The sequence below is a fragment of the Anomalospiza imberbis genome, chromosome 4 (assembly GCF_031753505.1).
Source record: "Anomalospiza imberbis isolate Cuckoo-Finch-1a 21T00152 chromosome 4, ASM3175350v1, whole genome shotgun sequence".
NCBI classification, from domain to species: Eukaryota; Metazoa; Chordata; class Aves; order Passeriformes; family Viduidae; genus Anomalospiza; species Anomalospiza imberbis.
The window spans coordinates 53,521,573-53,540,625 of record NC_089684.1 but is presented as its reverse complement, the minus strand read 5'-3'; the positions used below and the strand labels follow the sequence as shown (position 1 = coordinate 53,540,625).

Genomic DNA, 19,053 nt, shown 5'->3' with positions numbered 1-19,053 from the left:
AAGGTACCCAGTGCTTTATAAGTCACTGATTACAACTTGCTAGAAGGGCTGTGCTTCTTTCGCTCTCTACACATGGCTCAAACTGTAGCTTGGGAAAGGGCACATTCCTGCTGTGCTGTCTCCTCTGGTCCTGGCTGAGGATGGGCCATCCAAGTGATGCCTCCTGGCCAAGAACTACTCCACAATCACACCTGGGAAAGCAGCATCATTTCATGTATTTTTGTTTTCACATTATTGACATGTAGGTCTTGCTCTGGGTTGTTCAGATCCTATCTCACAGAGGGAAAGACTTAGACCTTAGTAGGAAACAGCCCTTCCCTACAGCAATGAGCGGGGAAAGACCTGGACCCGCTCACAAATACTGCTTCCAAGTTACCTCCCCGAAGCAGAAGAATTTAACTAGTGTCAATGCAAAGACTGAGACTACTTAAAGCACACTCAAACCAAGTTAAGGTTTAATCCCCATTTGCCAGAGTACTTTTTCTTGATTTGGTTGTTTTTCTTTAAAGCTGGTAGAAAACCCCAGAACAGCTGGGTTTTTGTAAGAGCTGGTATGTCAGGAAACCTAGCCCAAATGACCCCAAGTCTTGAAGACGGATTTCACCCTTTGCTCCCATAAAGTACAATAAACTTCAGGGCAATCTGAGTTTGCACTTATATCCTAGAGCCTGTGGGTATGCTGACCATAAACCAGACTGGAATCCCAAGGGCAAGAACAGCAGAGCTAGTTCCATGATGCTTTAAAAGATGTCATTGTGGTAGAAAAAAATAATTTCTGAAGGATTTACAAAGGGTTGAAGAAGTCTAGAAATCCCCAAACATAATACCTCTTCAAGGCAACTTTTGCTTTCCTTTGAATCTAATCAGTATTTTCATCATTTCATTGGGGCAGTCAGTCATTTGGGCCTTCTACACACATATCTACTTGTCCTTGGGCCGTAGAGAGCTATTGTTTACAGACAAGCCTTCACTACAACTTATTTTTTACATTCAGACCACTTTTAAAAGTTACATAGTTGGACTATAAGCAAGACAGAAAAATGAGAGATCTGAAAAGAATGAGGTCAAAGGGGGGACAGCTCTCAGCAAGATTTTCCACATATGCAAAATCTAGACTCAGTGTTTTGCAAACAATAGAGGATGATCCAAAGAGATGTGAAGGAAATTGCTGGGTTGAGAGGCTGTGAGGCTCAGTCACTGCAGACAGACAGGAACAGTAGTCAACTGGAGACTAATGGAAACTTGAGTCAGACTAAAATTAGCTGTTGCATTTTGGGGCTTCTTGAATACAGTTTGCTCCAGATTAGCTTTGGAATAATGCTCAGGATGTGGCTGTCACAAGGGGAAAGTTGTCTTGATGGCCACAAGCTGCAGGAGTGGAGGCTGATGCATGCTGAGTTGCACTCAATCCCACTGCCCTTGCCACTGACAAAAAATTAAACAAGACTGGTCCCAAAACCAACCCCTGAGGAACATAACTCATCATTCATTTCCTTAAAGTCTAGTGCTCACATAAACATTTTCTAGGCTCCAGGGAAAGAAGACCAAGAAGCTGAGAAAAGCAAACCAAGGACAGCAAAAGTCCCAGAGAAGATGAAAAGTTCACAAGCCACAGGAACAGACAAATTTTCCCAGAGAGGGAACAACTCTTCCTTTCCCCAGAGGACACTTGTTTTGTTTATCTGAGGTTTTTGGTGTGTGCTTTCAGCTGTCTGCATGTTCAGGGGCTTGTTTTCATTAATTTCTGAAGTGAGAGACTTTTGGATATTTTGATTTGGATATGTTTTTCAAGGCCTCCAACTGTTGTTTTTCCTTTTAAATTAAACCTTACTTGTTAAATATCCCCCTTTTCAGCAGAAATAGCTAACCTTGGAAATAAGATTGTTTTTGTAACCAGGTGGGGTCCCACCCATCTGCACTCAGCATTATTCATACTGGCCCTCATCCAGAATTTTCCCCAAGACTCTTCAGGGTGGATTTCATTCCTGTTAAGCTCAAAACAAAATGCTGTGGCCTGACCTAGCCCCTTGTCTCCTTTCAGCTCTCCTGGTTCTTCCTGAAGGACCCAGCATGCACCCATCATTCCCCCTCTAAGGAGACTCTCAGCTTTTCATGGTGCTAATGACAAACACATGGTGCAGACAGAGGGCTCAGGCAAGGAGAAGAGTTCTGTATATTCTCAGAAGCTCTTCACTCTTAATACTTTTTCCCCCTTCCAAGAAGCAGATCTTTCAATTTTCCAAAGGGCATTCTTTTGATAATGCTATGTATTAACAGAGCTTAGAATCACTGAGCTTCCTAACATTTTCAGATATTTATTTTCTTCAGTCTGATCTCTTACAGCCAGTGACAAATCCAGTATTTCACTCTATTCCCTAGCATGGACTGCATTACAGGAATAAATCCCACTCTCCAAGGGGCAGTTTTTCTGCTGATCTATGCTAAGATGCAGCAGCAGAACAGCATCAGAGCGGCCCCTCTGCAGCTCAGCTCCCTACCACCACTGCCCTGCTGACACTCAGCAGCCCTGCTCCTTAACTCATCCCTCTGCCTTTTGCATTATCTCTCCTATTTTCAACTCCTGCCATTTTATTACTTGCTCATTACTGCCCACCTTGTTTTCAGGGCTGAAACCATGTCTTTTTGTTTGGTCTGACCTGCAGCAGGCAGCCAGCTGGTTTGCTGCATCCTCCTGAAGCAGGAGCCCCCAAACAATGACACAGGACTCAGCATCTCAGACCAATTCCTGCTGGCAGCTTTCCCCCTCCTCCTCATCCTGCTGCTGAAATGGGACTGTTCATGGCTTTGGACTCTTAAAACCTCTCTACCAAGTGTTTGTGCAGCCATGGTGCCTGGCTGCTGAAGCAGAAGATGGAGAACAGGCAGTACAGTTTTGGGCAGGCTCCTTGCCCCCCAGGTTTGCTGGTCTGTGGGGCAGGGACTGAGCCCTGCCCCGTGCCAGTGCAGCAGCTGGGGCTGTAGAGCCTGTCAAACTGGCACATCACACTGAGGAAAAGTACAAAAGTAATTATTTCCGTAACTAGCTAGCCAGTTCATGTGATTTCCTTTTTCCTGACAGAACAGATAACCTTTTGATAAATGTATTTCACATTTTATGCACATTTTCCTTGCACCTGCTCATTTCATATGGCATGTCAAACTTACTTGCCCAGATCTGGTACCAAGATGGCTTCTGCCAAGAACTGGCTGGTTAAAAACCACAGAAATTACAGATCACACCCTGCTGTTGGCCATCAACATTAGCAGTTTGAAGCTCAAGGCCTTAATCTTTTACTCAAAAGTACATTTATTTATTTATTAGCAATTAGCCATTTTTCTCAGAAAACCCAAGTGACAAAGGCAGCTCTAACATATCACCTGCACATACACACACTCTTTATTTATCTATATACATCTACATCTTCATTTGTATATATCACATACACACACAAACACATCACCATGAAGGCAGCTGGAATTACACATACAGTAACAATTCTGCCTGTCCTCATTGCTTCTTGCTCTCCCCATCTACCTGTCAGCAAGGACTGTGCCTGCAAGGTGACAACCTGTCAGACTGTCACTGTACTGAGCCCAGGAAAGGAAAGCAAGAAAGTTTTATCTGTTGCAGATGGCAAGAAAAGGAATTTGAAAGCAGCAGTGAACTTGGTGTAAAAATGAAAAAAATGTAAGAACACAAAATGTTTTAAATTTTTGTCTGATTTTAAATAATCAGACCAAGGTAAATAGGGAAAACCAACCAACCAACCAACCAGAAAAGAAATCAGCTACTTACAGGGTGTTAATAATGTTTTGCAAAGGGAGATGTTGCAGCCGATCAGCTGATCTTGGCTCCTACATTATGAACTTGCCTCTGGAAGAGACCTAGAGTAGCTTGCAAAGGCACACATGATCTCGCCAAAAAAAAAAAAAATATAGCAAACCACTTAATCTGAGAAAGCTATGTTATTTCATATAAGAATCAGAGAAGTCTGAAAACACTTATTTATTCTGTAACATTTACCTGTGTAAAAAACGCCTGATTTAATCTAACTGCATAAATTCCTTTGTAAAAATAATGCTGAGGATTAGAATGGGACTGAAGAGCATCACCTGAGAAACGCTAAAGCTGTATTACTTGTGAATGAGTTGCCAGTGCCAACTGAAATGTAGAGAAAGTCTCTTCCACTGCTTTACCATCATCATCTTTTAATCAGCCCAACAGCACACGGCAAAAGCAGAAATCTGCCTACAAAGCTGGTACATATGGGAAAAGTTCACTCCTGGCTGTTTTATTTTAAACAAACCCTACAGTAGCTCCCATTGTTTGTTTGTTTTCCCCCCCAGACTAGACAGAATGTGGCTTATGAGCCACACTGATAGATGTGATAAAGCTTCTGCCAGATCTGATTGATGATGGCACTAGGAAGTGCTGTGAAGGTCAGTGTAATTCTCCCTTTGCAGCTGCTCCTGGCAAAAAATGGTACAGGAAAATAAAATCTGGATCCGCTAATTGTTAATAACAGGGAAATTCCATCCTTACCTTGCCTTTTCCTCTCTTCCAATTTCTAAGAGGAATGCCATAAGCATGTGTAACTGATGAGAGACCAGATAAGTTTCAAAGACATACTTAAAGATCCTTTAATGGACCAAAAAAAAAAAAAAATCTATCCACAGCAACTGGCCAAATATTGAGTCTTTATACTTTGAAGACAGTGCAGAGTAGTTTAGCATGAAAGCTACGTATGAAAGAACTTTTACTATTTGCTCTTCTGCAAAACTGAGATAACATACCACTACATATTCCCTGTGAAGGAGTGCTATCTCTGATAATGTGAATATATGAACTAAGCCCCTTTCCCAAAGTCTATTCATTTTAAATTAACAAGACAAGCATGCTCACTAGAAGTGGCTACTAGCAAGCCAAAGCATCCGTCAGTCAAGTGGGACACCAAAATCCTCTTTTCCATAGATGTTGAGATGTCATGAGGACACTGATAAGAGACTTTGGGGAATTCACAAGCATGATATAATGACAGTCCCCTAATGAATAATATATATTCAGTGTAACTCATAGCAATTACCTCACATACAGTGTATTTCTTGGGGGTAAGATGTTGTTATCTCTGAGACATCAGCTACATTACAGATTAAATTTGAAACCACTTGTGTACTCTTTTCTGGCACTCACTATTAATGGATGGAAATATTTTTACACAGCATTTTGTCCTCACAAAGATTTTGGCACAATAAGGTCATTACCAACATCTGTCTTAGAGAAAGATAGTCTTTATCACTCAGCTCAAAACTACATAATGGCAGAGAGATGTTGGCAGCAGAAATCCCCCAGACAGTTAAAAAATCCCACCACTATGTCACCATAAAAGGAATAATACATTGATTTTTATTTTTTTTTCTTTTTTCAGTTGAGGAAAGATATTTAGCAAAGACAGGCCTATAATTTTGCTCCTTTTACTGCCAAACATACACCATCAAATTTTTAAATACCAATATATGTAAAGAGCAGTATCTATACAAGATCCAACTGATAAAAAAATTCCTCTTAGGAGTTTCTTTCCTAGATTTCTTGATAAACACTGGCAAAAAACACTGGCAAAAAATACAAGAGATACTGATTTATCCTTTTCAGAGACTCCTGTATTCTCCAAGACATACTCTAAGAGAGGTAACCACCAGCAGCTCATTTGGACATTACTGTGTTAAGGGTGCTCAGCACCTCTGGCAGTCAAACCTTACTATGCACACTAAGCCATGACTGACTTTTTGCTAGGATGGCAAAGGGGAAACTGATGGCAGTTTTGCCGTTCAGGTTTTAATTGCTTGCCATATCTCTGGAAAATAGAGATTATGTCCCAAAAGACTGTTACCTATGATGAGATATCCCCCATTGCACAAACCCAAGTTATGTTCCTGCAATACTGTTCATTACCATGACTCACAGCAGCCTGTCTTTTATGGCATGGAGAGTCAAGAGTTAACTTCTGATCACAGAGTATCATAGAATGGCTTGGGTTTGGAGGGACCTTAAAGATCACCTATTAGAGTAAGAGCAATTGAATCTACACACAGTGTTTTAGAGCACTGATACACTACAAAAGGCAGACCTGCATGTGTGCACAGATAGGTTGGTGCAGTGAGACAGCTGTGCTGGTGTAACCCCTGAACTCTGAGCTCAGGCTCACCCCCGTGCCATTGCAGCTACGTGTCTTCCTACCTGCTCATTCTGTGCTGACAGACTGTTCTCGGTATGGCTTCATGCAGACACTCCCCAAAAAGACATCTGGTATGGTCTTGGAAACTTAAATTGCTCTAAGGTCAGCTTGGGGTGCTTCACAGTAGGAAAACTAACTCCTAAAATTAATTCCTCCTAGACAATCCTTATAGATGGAGAACATTCAAGATCTGGCTTTTTCAATCCTTCACTAAAAGCTCAGAGTTCACAGTACCTGCAGTCCTCCAGCTGACTCCCACATTTCTATTACTTCTGTTGGGTCTGACTATTAAGAGTTGAACTGTGAGCCTAAGAACACTTTACATTCGAAGTACATTGATCTGGAATAATACATACATAATAATATATGCAACACAGTCACTCACCAGCCCAGACAGACAGTTTCTATTCCAGATGAAACACTATTTGTCAATGAAGTGATGAGTCAGGGGAGTCAGAACCATACCAGTAGCTAGGTGTCATTCACATCTAAAACCAGTTGAACTGCACAGCTGGAAGGGATGCATAATTTTTTGCAAAATTGCCACAGTATGCTTTACTGTGACTAACCCATAACAGCATAGAGTGGACTAAAGTGTACAGGAGTTTGGAGGTGCAAGCCCCTGCATTCCACCCTCCCACCTCAGCAGGAGATCTGCAAATGAATATAAAGTATATCCCTTCTTCCTCCTCCTCCTCTTCCTTCTCAGGAAACAAAGAGCACAGCTTTGAACAAAGCGGTTAACCAGGGGGGCTCCTGGATACCACACTCCCACTGACTGACCTATCAGACACAAAACTTTTGAAAATGCATGGAAATTAAATCAGTCGACTCCAGACAGCATCAACCAGCCCTGAACTGCTGTCTCTTTGTCCTGAGGCTATGTCACAAGGGAAACTGCAGCAAGCAGCAGGGCAATACAATTCCTGGTCTTACAGCAAGTTGTCTTTGCACCACTGAAAGGAATAGCACAATTCGTCATACATGTACCAAATACAGCCTGTCCCACTGAGACTTCAATATTTGCTTTTGGGTTTTGTGTCTCAGACAATATCTCTTCAACTCTGAGAACTTCAGGAGAGAAAAAGGAAAATCATCCTTCACTAAGACTGTAAAATTTTTAAATAGTGTAAGTGGTTGATCTATTGAAGTCTTGCATTTTACCCCATCCTTGTTGGCACTGCGTCAATACTTCAGTTTCACCCTCACAGACCTTCCAAATCCCTTCATCTAAAAATCTACCCGAGACACAGGAACACAACACAACACTTTGACTTTTGATGACAGATTTCCTAAGAAACACCAAACAGTGCCACATATCACCAAAGGCAGTGAGTATCTGCTCATTGTTCTGTTTGCCAGCTTGTCACTGCAATCATTGGCTGACACACAAAGAAAACTGTAGATCCTTCTTTCTGAAATCCATTTCAAATTCTTCTTAAACACATGTGGGGCCCTATAGCCCCAGAAAGAAAGGATGCTCTCCCTCTGGCTTTAATGTAGCATTTGCTCTTCTTTGACACCAGTTCTAAAAGGAAAAATGGTTTGTTCAAAACAAGAAAGTAATTGTGCAGTTCTTCCCACGGAAACCACCAGGAGGCACAAGGGATGACGGAAAGGCACCAAGTGCCCACATCAGGGAGCACTGATGGATAGATCCATCTGGCTGCCAAGCTACTCCCTTGTGCCCCTGCACCGACCATTCTCAGAAAGGCACACAAAAAAAGGTTCATAATACTATTATTTTAATGAACGGAAAAGAGTGGCCCTGTAACACTTGGAGCAAACAGTAGCAGAGCACCTGCAAGGGTGAGACACTAGTTTAATCATTAATTGTTACTGATACCTCTGAGAACTGAACCAAGCCATGTCATGACATTTTTTTCCCTATGGAACAAAACAAAGAACTGCACAAAGAACAGCAGAATCTGTCGCCTTAAGAAGCCCTAGACTGAAGTACATTATTTAATTGAATCTCTCTGACTTTGAGATTTATCATTTCATACTTGGATCTCAGCCGCAAACTTCAGTAATACAATAAACAGAACAGGCACAGGCACACCAAGTGTTTGCATCAAAACGATCATAAAGGATCCAAGAGGGGAAATGAGCTAAATACATTCTGTTTCTCATATGTGCCTTATCTTGCTTTTCAGAGTGTGCATTTACTCAGCTGCACTATCCTTTAGGGCAGGTGAATGCCTGGGTTGCCGGGGGATGCCTGCCTGAGTCCACTCACCGCCTGCCACTCCAGAGCTTTTATGTTATGGAGCGACTCCTGGTTTTGGCCGTTTCTCTGTCTCTTTTGCCGCCCATTATTTTCCTACCGCCTAAATCTTAGGCAAGTTTCCTCTAAGCCCTCCGCACAAGACACATACCGCGCGTAGGACCGACAAACTCGAGTTTCCAAAAAACCTCTCAGTGGAAGAAATGGAACCACGTCGCTGTGACCTGTCCCCCCCAGCCTCCAATAGCAGGCTGCTTCTCAGCTCGAACCTCCGTTCAACAGGAAATCAAGGAGGGGGTCGGCCCGGGAAGCCAACGGGATGGATCTGGAAAGATGGTTCTGTTCGCCTTTGCCCTGACTGACTGCAGGACTGTAACATGATGCAATCTCTCGGCTATGACGAAACAGATCAAATGGCCAAGCCTGCGGGGAGACCACCTCTGCCCACCCCACAAGGCAGAAAATAAGGAAGCTCGCAGCGGTACAAAGCAGCGGCGCGGCTGCCGGGCCGGTGCCTCTCCCGGGGAGGGATGCGAGTTTCGGGGTGGCGGACACAGGGCTGCGTTCCGCAGGATCTCGGCCGGGTTCCTGCCCTTCCAAAGCCCGGGCAGGGGCCGCCACCGCCCGATAATCGGGTTCCCTCCCAGCTCTTTCCTTGTGTTGCTCCCGCCCAAGAAAACGAGCGAGACTCTTTTTTTTCTAATTCTTTTTCAGCTTTTTTTTTTTTCTTTTTTTCCCAGTAATCCCACAGCTCTCCTAGCACGGGGCTGCCTGGAGCAGCAGCGGAGCAGCGGCTGAAAAAGCCCATTTCGGAATCCAGCCCTTCCCCTCCCTCTTGTTCCCTCCCGTGCTCCCTCTCCGCCCGCGGGGCTCGGCAGGGATGCTGCCCGGGGCGGGCGGGGAGCGAGCGGGGCCGGAGCCCTCCTACCTTTGCGGCCGTCCTGCGGCGGCTGCCGGCACAAAGCGGCCGAGCGCGGCTCCTCCCGCGGCTCCTCCCGCAGCCCCGCTCTGCCGCGGAGCGCAGCCAGCGCCGCGCCGGCAGGGGACAGCGGGGAGGGGACAGCGGGGAGGGGACGAGCGGGGCGGGAGCAGCCGCCCGCTCCCACCGCCCCCGCGCCCCGGCCCGCCCCGCGGGGAGGGGACGGCGCCGAGGCGGAGCCAGCGGAACAAAGGCGGGGGGAGCGCAGCAGCCCCCGGGTGCGCGGCGGGATGGGGCAGGTGAGCCGAAGGCTTGCGAGGCAGAGGCTGGCAGATCAAACCTGGGCTTCTTGCCCCAGAGTAAAGCGTCCCAGGAGCCGGAGGCTTGTTCCCAGAGTAAATGCTGGAATACTGCGATATCACAGCGGGAGCCTCAGGGCAGCCCGTGCCCTCCCCATTCCTGCCCAGGAGATGCTGTGACCTGAGCAGTGGAGGGATAACATGGATTTGGGGCATAACGCGCATATCTGCATTTATCTAAAATTTAAGCTCTTTTGTTGAAGTGGGGTAAAATCATGCACAAACCCAACACGGATTTAACACCTGGTTCCATCATCTTAGTTTAGTTTGATACAAACCAGATCTAAGTCAAGGTGAGACTAAGGTTTATATTGATTAAACCTGAAGGCTTCAGTATGTAACAAAATTGCTGAACCTGGGCAAGCTTACATAGGGGCAACCTGGCTAAACATGTTCCAGCTTTGAGAAATCCCTTTATTTTTCTCCCTGTCCATACAGAAACTGAAAATCTGAGGTTACAGAAGAATGTCACTAAAGGAAGAACTTTAATAATAGCAACTCTGTCTTTAGTCCAGCTGGGTGTCAGAACTCCTTTAACTTCAGCTGGATGCACAAGTGTGCTCTTGTGAGAAATATTTGGGGAACATTGGACATTCAAGTGCATAATTCTGTACAAGCTTGTAGCTTACTTTGTACCATAGAGTATGCAACTTGTTAAGCACCTTAAATTTTGATTAAAAAATTTGGGGTTGTTCTGGCCAGGTTTAATGTGCTCTTCTGTCCTGTTTCATCATCCTCAGTCATTCCAAGAAGGTCATACCAAAGGTAACAGGTTTGACCAGGGAAAATTCTATTTAGTCAGCATGTACATTGTGTGGTCACTTAGGATATGCATGAGAACTCTGTAGCCCAAAACAGGAGAGCTGAATTCACAGCCCAACCTTTTCAACAAGTATTACTTAGCCTAAAATCTCACTTCCAGCTGTTCTCTTTCTTGTATGCCTTTGGGTATGGGCAGGGAAGGACTTGCCTACTGGATGAGCTATTACAGCAGCAGCCTGCTCCTACCTGCCTTTTTGTATTCTGCTCGTTGGGAGTTTGTGGGGGAGGCTTTGGAATACTTAGAAGTAGTGATTTTTCAGGCAATAGTAAAATTCTTAGCTGGTCTTGGGAAAAAAAAAAAAAACACAGCTCCTCTTCTCCATGGTTCAATTGCTTGCAGCTATTGCTCTCTTTGAGCTACTTAATTTGTATCATGACCTGTAAAATATGATCTCTAGGGAGAACAACCCAATACTTTGCTATAAAAGCACAGCCCTTGGCTGCTGTGGTGCATGCAGTAACAATGATTTGTATACTTGCAGTGAGCATTATTTGCTGGCTTTACTGTCTCTAGTTTTTGTTTTGTTTTTGTTTTTTAATTTTAATGCACACATCACATTAAGTAACACTTCAGCCTCTGCCTGCCCTAAGACACTCTGTGGTCTGTAAACAGGGTGCTTGGTTCTAGCAACACTTTGAAGTATTTCTTCCACAGAAATGTCCTGAAGAAATTAGGAAGCTGATCAGCAGAGAAACACAGATGAGAGAGAGTCATCACAAGACCATCAAGAAAAAAAGCACTTTGTGCCCTCTGTCAGATATGAACATGAGATAACTCAAGGGTTTGTCCTTAGGCTGTTGGAGAGAGTGGTTAAGATTTCGTGTCTTGTGGTGGTAACTCCAAAGGGACTAAATAATGTGCCATCTATCATAAAGACAATCAACAGACAGCACAAGCTGTTCCTCATGGACAAACTCTTGGGCTGAAGGGCTCAAAAGGACTTTTTTCATATTTGAATTTTTAGTTTTCACAATGCTACACTTCAAAATGGCATTACTCCCCCACATTTTAGTTTGTACATATGCATTCTATATGCTACTTCAGCTGCAAAATACAACTTAGTGATTCATTGAATTTCTTCCCCATGAATCTTTAATGACACTACTTAAATACAAATTCTATTTTATAGAATTAAAAAGAGCAGCATATAATTCACCTAGAACACAATATCATCAAAATAAATCAAGTGATTCCTAAGGAATTGCTTGCAGGGAAACTGAAGTCACATCATTAATAGGAAATCTGAGGTCCACAGTAACTGTACGTCATACTTTGCACCCAATAAACTTTTTAAACTAATCATCTTTTAACACAAAGCAGCAGAAAGCAAATCTCTGTAAATGTCCCTATTTGAAATACACGTCCTCCAGCTTGAAAAAGCACTTTTTAGCTTTAAGACCAAATATTCATGCAGTGTTCCAAACTGTCTTTATTCTCAATAATTCATTATAAAGTTCTACTCTATCAAGGGGAACTTCATTACTGTAGAAATAATCTTCACAAGCTTTAGGCAGGACTTGGTGAAGCTTAGTCATAGGTTTCCCCAATCCTCCTGTAATCTTCTTAGCACTGCTTATCACAAAAGAAAAGAAAATAATCAGAGCAAAGAAAAATAAAATAATCAAGTAGTCCCAACAGCAGTAAGATATCCAAATAGAGTTGTTTACAAGACTGGGACTTTAACCATCAGATAATCTGTAGTGTGTTGAAACAGAGAAGTCATGACAATGACAGACCATATTTATTATCTTTAGGATGTGCTTAAAAGAGTTACTTATGCATATTTTAAGGTTTTTTTTTTCTTTGGAAAGTCAACATTGGATGAAATCTGAGAAATGCAGGCATGAGAAAAAAAATCTCCAACCATTTGTTGTGATTTATGTCTTGTAAGGTATTCCAAGCAATTTGGATTTGGCTCACTTAAGTAATGTAAAAAGGCAGGAAAACAGTACTTTAGGCATTTAGAAGTATGGGTCAGTTTTTAAAGATACACTCAATTCCACTTCAGATCTGCCCTGGATTGAGTCCATAACTTGACAACCCACAAGCTTAAGAGGCCCCAAAAACTCAGCAACATCCTATTAAGAAAACAAGTGTAAGAAAACCTACTGATGCTCCAAGTCATGACTGGTATTCCCTGAAAGCCTGCTCAGTACTTTTCAGTAAGACCTTTCAAGGTGCCTGTACAAGATTATGTTCTTTTTTCCAGTCTTAAAGTGAAATCATAGCTGTAAGGAAAAGCCTGTATGTTCTTGATATTTGGTATCAGACAGACTGTAAAATAATTTGCCTTTTTGGATGTTTTTTTAAATTTTCTTTGGAAGGGGGGGTGAAGCAGTCAAAAAAAGCCTACAGCTGGCAAGTTGACTTCATGTGAGACCCCACACTGCCCTGTGACACTGGTGTGTCAGGCAAGGGAGGTCAGGCTCCCTGGAGCAAGCATCAGCTGTCTCCCGATGTGTCCCACCTCCTGCCTCATATTGTATTGCCAGGGGGGGATGGATGGCCTCAGGGAAGAGTGAAAAGCAGGCAAAAATACTGAGCAATCTGGGCTGTCAAGAGATGGAGTGACATTGCAGCAATTGCCACTCTCTTCGGTAAAACACATTGATGGCAGGATTTCAAAAGCAGGAGGCAACCTACGCCTTTTTAGAACAGAAATCTTCTTCTGTTACTTTGAAACAATAATTTTTCAGTTAGGAAAACATCACTGTTTCTGAAGTTGTCTCAGACACTCAAAGCATTTACAGACTAGGAATAAATGTATTTTACAAATATAACTCTTGATAAAGATAGGGTCTTTTTCCCTTTCTTATAATATTCTGTGATCCTGTTACAGCAGAAACTATTGTTATTAAGAACCTAATGGCATCTTTTTGATTTTTTTTAAAGAGTATAATGAGTTATTCCTTCTTGGGTCCCACATAATTTCCAGGTCCACTGGGGGAAAAAGTAACTATATATTAGATACACTTGAAAAATTTATTTCAGGAATCATATAGTGCTGAGTACATGTATGTGCCAAAAGGACTTATACAGCAGAAATACCATTCACCTTTGTGCAAAAAGCAAATTTGAAAAAGAGTGCATAATAGAAACTTCAAGAGCAGGGATTATGCTGCTTTTCTACAGTGCATAGGGCTCTCCTTACTCTCCACACAGGTAAGTCATATGTGTAACAAAACTATCTGCAAGTAAATTCCCAGAGATGTAAATACCTTAAATTAGGTTCTAGATTTTGAATCAGGGCAAAGGAAGGAATATATAAAAAAAGGATAATGTACATTTATATACATTTTACAGAACCTTAATGTGCAGGTAAAAGTAGTTACTTTCCACTTATATTCTTCTGTTTGAACTAAACATATGCAAACAATCCTTCCTTGTGGCTTCAGTTTTGGAAGAAATTCTGTATAACCTGACCTTTGCGCTCTGGTGCAGGTATGAATGCCAGTGATTTCAGTGGGATTAGCATTTAGTTACTGACATTTTCAAAATACTATGCTAACATCCCTTTATTAAATGCATATTAAACCCTCAGAACACTGAAAAGTAGCTCTACCTTTGGGTATTACCAACTTGCAAAAAAAATTGCTAATAGCATTTTTTTTCAAGTTGGTAAAACCCAAAGGCAGAATTTTACTTCTTATAATTTAAATTTTATATTAAATTTTAATACAATAGGGGAAGACTTCCTCTAATTCTTGCCTCCTTGCCCCTGATTTCTTTAAATTCAAGCAACATTGGACCAAAAATGGGATCTTATTGAAAGATAAATTTTAGCTTCTATTCTGTATTTATGTTGTCTCCTGTGCCATTTAAAATGGAGTAAATTATCTCAGTAGTCTTTGATTATTGCATTATTTTTATTGCACTATAAAAATAATTAGTTATCATAAAAGGGATTAAGACAAAAAAAATGTAATTTGAAGAATTTGATCCTTATACAGGAACTCATACAATCCTCCTGGCACTTCCATCCATCAAAAAGTAATTGTCAGATAAAAAATGTCTAGTATAAAATTGGGGGAAAAAATGGGGAGCTCAAAGTGTTTCTGCTCCACATCCGTAACTTGACAGAATTTTTTTTAAAGTCTGACTAGCAGAATTGTCAAGTGACATGAACAGTTTTAACCCTGTTCCCTTAATGAATTATTCCAGGTCAGAGAACTGAAAGGAAGTTCAGACAGACCATTAACAACCTCAGGTGTTTTACTTGCTATCAATCATGGTGCTTTCTTAATTATCAGTTAATAGAAAAAAAATTATAGTAGTAGAAATAATAATGACTCATGTCAGAGTTCAGAATCATGTCCACTTGAATGGAAAAAAAACCTAGCAATTTGCAAGAGTGAGGTTAGGTCAAGCAAGGCATCAGCATAATGTAGATTAGTAACAAAAAAAGTCAAAGACATTCTCAGTTTTCTTCTTCCCCACCTCCCCCCATCCTCCCCCTAAAAAAAAAAAAGTTATAGTGCTTGACATAACATGGCACATAGGAAGGCTTTACTCTGTCAGACCATTCTAGAACACAAGGTACAATGGGCTGAGAGAAATTTGCAGAAGAACTATCAAGGGCAAAAAAAAGTTTTAATTTCAAAAGAAATTTTAAAAATTTGCATTTATTAGTGGAGAGACAAGGTAGAGGATGTAATAAAAGAATGTATGATAGCAAATGGAAAAAACAGATCAACAGCAAATCATCCATGACACAAATGTAACCGGATTCAAAACCAGAAATCAACGCTATCCAGACTTGTAACAAAAGGCAAATATGTAATAGCTGGGATACTAATGCCCAAATTGTGATACATTTACCTGTGTGGGACACGATGCTTTTGCCTGGTTTTGGTTTCCTCCTGATCCCTCTGGAGCTGCTGCTTGTGCAGGCTGGCAGGGAAGGACTGGTTGGTCCCAACAGCCCGGGTGCTGCAGACGTCTGTCCAAGCATTACAGACACGGATCCTACCTGCTTACACGTACCTGTGGGCACAGATGTCAAACACCAAGGGGAAGGAAGAAAATGTCCTAAATCATGAAAAGTAGCAACATTTAGAACTTCTCTGAGCTGTACCTCACAGAAATGGTGTTGTGAGGAGGGAGTAACAACCTGCTGCAGTAACACAACAAACTGCAATTTGCTGTGGGTGCTTCGTCACCTGTGGGTTAAACTACTGAGATCTTGCTTTTCATGGCCGTGTACTTTTACTGAGTGCCACCTTTTCTAATACGGCTTTTCACAGACTAGAAAAAGTGAGAAGGGATACAAAGACTCAAAAAGCCTGAGCCAGCACCACCTATGAGCCTTTAAGGATTTAGCCATACCTCAGAGGCAGCTTGGATATAACAAAAGGATGCAAGCTTCCAGTATAAATTTACATGTACAAGGGAGTCACATCTGTCATTCTGATATTAATAACAGCCATCTTTTTTTTTTTTTTTGAGATACTCAATATATATGAAAAATGGTAGCCACAACTGTGACCTATCAAGTAATCACATTGGTCAAAGGTCAGTTGAGGTCTTAGAGAGTTTATAAAATGATCCTGTCCTTTTTCTCACACACAAATAAAAGGGGCAGGAGAATATGAATATAAGGACACTCTGAAGCTTATGCACCAGAGTTGAGTGCCAGACAAAAGTGCCTGGGATCTCATCCAGCTCATCTGCAAATAACAGAACAGCATTTTCCTGCAGATAGGTGAAAAGGCTAGTAAAATAATTGGTCTGTCTTGGTCACACTTGGGAAATATGAAATAGATGGCTTCTCAAAATCAAAATGTGGAATGTAAAACCAGGCATCTCTCTTGGTCTGAACTATATCTTTTTTGACCATGTAAAATTAGCCTTGTCTCAGAGGGTTATTAGATTCCAGGTACTGTCTCACAACTATGTATTTTCTTGTTTCCGCAATTACAGGTTTCAGAGTTCTCCCCTGAACCATGAGGAAAAGAAACAGCAGAAGGTCAGACAAAAATGTCCAGCTTTCTCAGACAGCTATAATGGTAACCTCGCGTGCCTGGTTTCCTAGCTGGAACTGTTGGTCAGATATTCCTTCAGCAACCACAAAATCCCACATATTCCTTTGTCTCAAAGACTGTGATGATGAAATGCTGTCTCTTTCATTGCTGAATTTGAGACATGTCTTCTTTAAAATACATGAGGTGAGAATTAGGTCATACATAGGGCTGACATGAGCAGCTGAGACATACAGCTCAGATCCAAGAATGAAAATGAAATCTCTGACATAATTCCCCTGCTTCTTGTATACATATCAAAATAAGTTTCTCCAAAAGAGAAACTTCTCTTTTGAGCTGTATAGCCATATCCATACTTATGAAAATGCTGAAAGGCAGCATGTCCTTGAAAACAAGACTATAGAACACTTAATAACTCTAAAGAGCATTATCTGAAAAACAGCCTATGATTTGTTGAGACTCAGTTTTTTACTGCCAACACCAGACCACACTATCAGATGGAACATTCTGGCAAAGTCTTATCTCATTACTCTGAATGCCTTTTCCATTTCATAATACTACATAAGATTAGCATATGGTACCTTATTAAAATAAACCTGAGTATTTACTACCCACATTATCAGTCTCTCCACATTTAATTAGACACTCAAAGTTCCTGAAAGAAAACAACATGCCTGAAATTCCAATTTGCAATTTTTAAATGGGGAAAACATGACAGATTTTAGAAACAGGAATCGTGCATTCTCTGGTATACTATGGTTTATGGAGTTTAGGTGATGTAGAGACAACTTAGCAGTGAAGTAAATTACAATGCTGCTCACTTTATGGGCCTTTTACACTGGTGTATTTAGCTGGTGCCAAATCCAGCACACAATATCGTACTGTAAATGTGAATTTAGTTAGGCTAGAGAGCATAACTGAATAGGTCACTGCACCATACGACAGTAGATGCTTTAAATATAGAGTGATACACTGGCATGTATCATGTGAAAACACGAACAGCCTACCGAGCTGTGCCACCTTTGCACGGAACAGACATCCACAGACCATTTCAAACTTTCATGGAAATGAAATAAGGACACACTAGAGTTCTTGTTCATCTAAAGTCAGCAAAGGTTTTGTGTATGGAAGCCAAAATTCCATTTTGGTTTTGGCTGGTAGTAGGAACGTATGTTGATAAACTGACTGTCTTCTAAAACATTTTTGCGTGTTTGGCATTGAATGCATGCCTGTTTAGTGAATAGTATAATGAGCACAAAAAATTACTGTGTTAGGGAGTTTTGTGAGATCTGTGCAACTCAAAGTACTATCCTGAATGCTTGAGAGTGATTTGGTAACATGGTCTAGGAATTGCCAGTAGTTTTAAGACTGGTATTCTACCAATTGGTAAAAAGTGGCTTATGTCCCCCAATAGCCTGTAGGCATAGAATTAATTTCATCCAAGATTAGGTAGCCTGCAATGTGTACTTCTGCAGAGGGATTGCCATTCTTTATATTCAGTGGACAGGAATATGATAGGGGCAATTCATCTTGCGTTTTGAACATTAGGATGTGAATGAAGAGATTTTTTCTCTTCACTGACCTTAAAAGGAAGCATAGAATGATAAAGGAATTTGTCTGCAAATATAGAAGGAGGAAGGGATACAACTCCTTATAGATTTGGGCATTGTGGTAAGAACTGATGCTCATGAGCTAAAAAGTCTAGATGGGGGTATGTAAAACAAAAGTTGTACCTGATTTAGCTCAGGTAGGACAAGGACCTTCAAGAGCCACTTTTAAGGCTTGACATTATAAGAGATGAACGGTCTCAAAACAGTGCAAATGAGTCAAACAGCTTACATGAGCTCAGCATCCTCATTTGCCATCAGCCATACATCTGCTGGTGCATAAAACAGTAGAGCAGCACAGAGCTGTTGATCACCTGTGGTGCTCAGTAATGCACTTTTCCCTTACAGCATAGGTTGAATCTTACATCAGTACAAAAGCTGTTGTGATTGAGAAATTTTCAAATTATTTATGAAAATCCATACTGAACCTGATCTACACTGATACGTGGATTTCTTTGATCAACTTGAGACCTTCTTAATCACTGAGAAGATGCCTATAATCAATATGATGTCCCAGGAATGTGTGGATGAGAAGAGTGGTCATCGCCAACATCAAACTTCCTCATAATAGTTCTCCGATCAACTATTCTCCTGGATTTAATTTTTCTTAGTTGCAATGGACCCTGCTGGTCACATTTTGGATTGGCTCATTTCAGTGGGCTGCCAGTTTTCACAAAATAGTGCAACAAGCTACTCTGAGGTTGAAGATGTGGTCTACATGTGATTGGGAGCTCTCATTTGAAACTGGCTAATGGTTTGCTACATGGGCTGGTGGTTCTGTGCATCACCAGTGAAGCAACTTCTGCTTGCCGAGATGTGACAGCTGCTTGACAGATTGTTTAAATCAAGACTAACTTTACAATAACTTGACATTCAGAGGTCCACTCAACGCTCTCCTCAGTGAGCA

At 41.6% G+C, this 19,053-nt stretch overlaps 1 protein-coding gene across 1 annotated transcript in view; it reads right to left on the bottom strand.

Annotated features, from left to right (window-relative positions):
* AFAP1 (actin filament associated protein 1) overlaps positions 1-9,522 on the bottom strand; it is a 112,209-nt gene extending 102,687 nt beyond the window's left edge. Inside the window, exon 1 of the mRNA XM_068188620.1 lies at positions 9,389-9,522. The gene's annotated coding sequence lies outside the window, so the exon portion shown is untranslated. The remainder of the gene's footprint in view (positions 1-9,388) is intronic.
* Positions 9,523-19,053: the final 9,531 nt, after the last annotated feature.